We start from the raw sequence: 3,528 nt of genomic DNA, 5'->3' as shown, positions 1-3,528 counted from the left end.
AGTGCAGGCACGACTTTTTTTTTTGAGCAAAAACACAAAGGAACGCAGCTTTGGCTGGCTTGGCATCAGGGGGTGTGGCCTAATATGCAAATAAGTTCCTGCTGGGCTTTTCTTACAAAAAAAAGCCTTGGTTGCAGGTCTATGGAAAGTGAGGGACCAAGAGAAGAAACTCCCAGGGCCCTTATTCACTCTGGGGTCCCACAGAGCTTGGCACGGAATGTCATGTCCTTTCATTTGGTTTTGAGGCTGAGTTTGGGTGATGTGAGGGTGACTCAGAGGAAATCTTCCTGGGCAGGTGAAGGGAGGGGCTGACAGCTTTTGTACTGACATAATTGAAGAGGGGGGAGAAGTGGGAAATGGTGTCTGTTTTAGAGGGGGGGGGAGAAAGGGGAAGAGCTAGAGCGGCCTGTCAGTTTAGTCCTAAAGAGAGGGCGGTAGTACTGTGTGATTTTCCATTATGCTACATAAATTTTTAGCTTTGTTTTGTAAAAATCATGAGAAGATTGTCTGTACTGGAATCCAAGAGTCGTTTTCTCTTGAAAGAGAATGAGATTTCCGCTCTTCGCATGGCTTTCTTTTTGTGAAAGATCCTTTCTTCTCTCCACCCGACATATGAACATGTGAAGCTGCCTTCTACTGAATCAGACCTTTGGTCCATCAAAGTCAGTATTGTCTTCTCAGACTGGCAGCGGCTCTCCAGGGTCTCAAGCGGAGGCTTTTCACACCTATTTGCCTGGACCCTTTTTTGGAGATGCCAGGGATTGAACCTGGGACCTTCTGCTTCTCAAGCAGATGCTCTACCACTGAGCCACTGTCCCTCCCTAAAGTCAGTATTGTCTTCTCAGACTGGCAGTGGCTCTCCAGGGTCTCAAGCTGAGGTTTTTCATGCCCATTTGCCTTGGCCCTTTTTTGGAGATGCCGGGGATTGAACCTGGGACCTTCTGCTTCCCAAGCAGATGCTCTAGCACTGAGCCACAGCCCCCTCCAGGGTCTCAAGCTGAGGTTTTTCACACCTCTTTGCCTGGACCCTTTTTAGTTGGAGCTGCCAGGGATTGAACCTGGGACCTTCTGCTTCCCAAGCAGATGCTCGACCACTGAGCCACCATCCCTCCCCTAATTTTGTTCTTGGAGCACCCAGCGTGATGAAAAGTTCTGTGGAACCCGAAAGCCGGCACACACGTCGTGTTATTTCAGCAGGTCTTCAGAAACAGCGGGAGATGGCTTCCGTTTTGGAATTCTGCTTTAGACCAACGCAGCTGCTCGGAGCCTTTCTCTAATTCTCGTCCCCCTTTGCCTGTCTTGGGACGGCAAACTAAACAACCCCATAAAACAGATACCCTCGCGTCTTCTACAGCGCTCCCCCCTTTCCGAGCAACAGTCTGAGCTCAACACCACAACCGCCTGCCTCCTCTTCCCTTCTCCTGCCCGGCGTCCTCGGGGTTTCAACGGCACCCTCCTGCCCTGAAAGAAAGCCCGCCAAGGCAAGCCAGGGCACCGGGCACAGCCCTTGAGGGTTACACTAGCCCGTACTGCGCATAACCGGCAGTTGCGCCCTGGCGTGCGCGGCAGGCCTCCTTCCTTTGTGCGCATGTGCAGCCCCGGCTGCGCTTCGTTGGAGCGGACGGCGGGAAGGTGCGTGGCGCTGATGCTCCGCGGAGTCCTTCTGGGCAGCGGGTGGGGGGCGAGACTTGGGCGGAGGGAGGCAGGGGGCCGGCGGCGCCGTGATTTTCAGTGTGGAAGGCGGGCGTGCTTGCTCTCGCGGTCTCTCTGCCCCGTTTGTGGAGACAGAGAGGCCAAACCAGGGTGTGGAAGGAGCAGTCTGCTTTAGCCTGAAGAATTCTGTTTCAGGGTATGGGAAACGGCACTCTGCACCTGCTCAGGAGATCCGTTAACAGGGTCTTCAGGCCAGGATATTGTTCTTCTGTACTTAACGTGAGATTGGGCTTAGAATGGTCATGAGCTTCCTCATGTGCTTTTTTGTAACAAGCTCGTGCAGTGCATTTATTTACTCACTCCATTTGCACCCTGCCTTTCTCCCCAGTGGATATCCGGAACAGTTTATATAATCTGATTATATCAGCCACTGCTACCTTGCTTTGCATTATTTTATTTTGTACTACTGTTTGTAGCTTTTTGCCCACTTGCCCAGTATCTGGTTTCATCTTGAACACACGTAACAGATACTTTTTCTTTGGAGTGCTTATTAACTTGTGCCTGATCTCCATTTTGTGAGTGACACCATCTGATGTTCTCTATAGGTTTCACTGTTGTTTAATTATGTTTTAAATTTGTCGTATGTATTTGTTATTGTAACCCATCCTGAGCCCTGCTGTGCAGGGGAGGGGTGTGTTAGAACTCTGAATAAATAAATCATATTCTCCATTTTACCCTCACAACAACCCTGTAAACTAGGTTAAGGCTGAGCGTGTGGGGGTGGTCCAACGTCACCCAGCAAACTTCCATGATAGAGTGGGGGCTTGAACCTGGGTTTCCCAGATCTTTGTGTGTGTGTGAACATATGAACATATGAAGCTGCCTTCTACTGAATCAGACCCTCGGTCCATCAAAGTCAGTATTGTCTTCTCAGACTGGCAGCGGCTCTCCAGGATCTCAAGCTGAGGTTTTTCACACCTATTTGCCTGGACCCTTTTTTGGAGACGCCAGGGATTGAACCTGGGACCTTCTGCTTCCCAAGCAGATGCTCTACCACTGAGCCACCGTCCCTCCCCTCAGTGTGTGTGTGTGTGTGTGTGTGTGTGTCTCTCTCTCTCTCACACACACACACACACACACACACACAGAGACACACACAGAGAGACACAGACACAGAATTTATCCTTTCATTTTTGAATGTGATTTGGAATGTAGCAGTGCAGTCTGTGAGGAGCGTCTTTGGCAGGGTAAGTAACTTCTACAAACCAGGCCTACCATCAACTGGGTGGGGACATGCATGAATGGATTTATGTGCTGAATCTAGACTTGTGAGCAGTGCTGTAATCTGCATACTAAGCACTGCTGAACTCTGATACATGTGAATTCTTGAAGCATTGGGAAATAAATCAGTGCCTTTCTCATCCTAACAATTAATATCTGTATTTTTCCCATAATCTCAGCAGTTTCATGGGTGTATGTGTAGCGCTTTGTCCTCTGAGAGCCAGTTTGGTGTAGTGGTTAAGTGCGTGGACTCTTATCTGAGAGAACCGGGTTTGATTCCCCACTCCTCCACTTGCACCTGCTGGAATGGCATTGGGTTAGCCATAGCTCTGGCAGAGGTTGTCCTTGAAAGGGCAGCTGCGGTGAGAACCCTCTCAGCCCCACCCACCTCACAGGTTGTCCGTTGTGGGGGGAGAAAATACAGGAGATTGTAAACCGCTCTGAGTCTCTGATTCAGAGAGAAGGGTGGGGTATAAATCTGCAATTCTTACCTACCTTAAATTACCTAGATATTTAATCTGAGGCAATGCTTTTAAAGACTCAGTTCTGAAATCAATAAAGTAATATGTAATAGAGATTGCCTTTGAGCATGTA

The 3,528-nt window shown here is 49.4% G+C and overlaps 1 non-coding gene across 1 annotated transcript; it reads right to left on the bottom strand.

Moving 5' to 3' along the window:
• Positions 1–746: 746 nt before the first annotated feature.
• On the bottom strand, positions 747–817 carry TRNAL-GAG (transfer RNA leucine (anticodon GAG)). Its single transcript has one exon. It is a non-coding gene; the product is annotated as a tRNA-Leu (tRNA).
• Positions 818–3,528: the final 2,711 nt, after the last annotated feature.

The sequence above is a fragment of the Heteronotia binoei genome, chromosome 8 (assembly GCF_032191835.1).
Source record: "Heteronotia binoei isolate CCM8104 ecotype False Entrance Well chromosome 8, APGP_CSIRO_Hbin_v1, whole genome shotgun sequence".
Lineage (NCBI taxonomy): Eukaryota > Metazoa > Chordata > Lepidosauria > Squamata > Gekkonidae > Heteronotia > Heteronotia binoei.
This window is presented reverse-complemented; position numbering and strand designations above follow the sequence as displayed.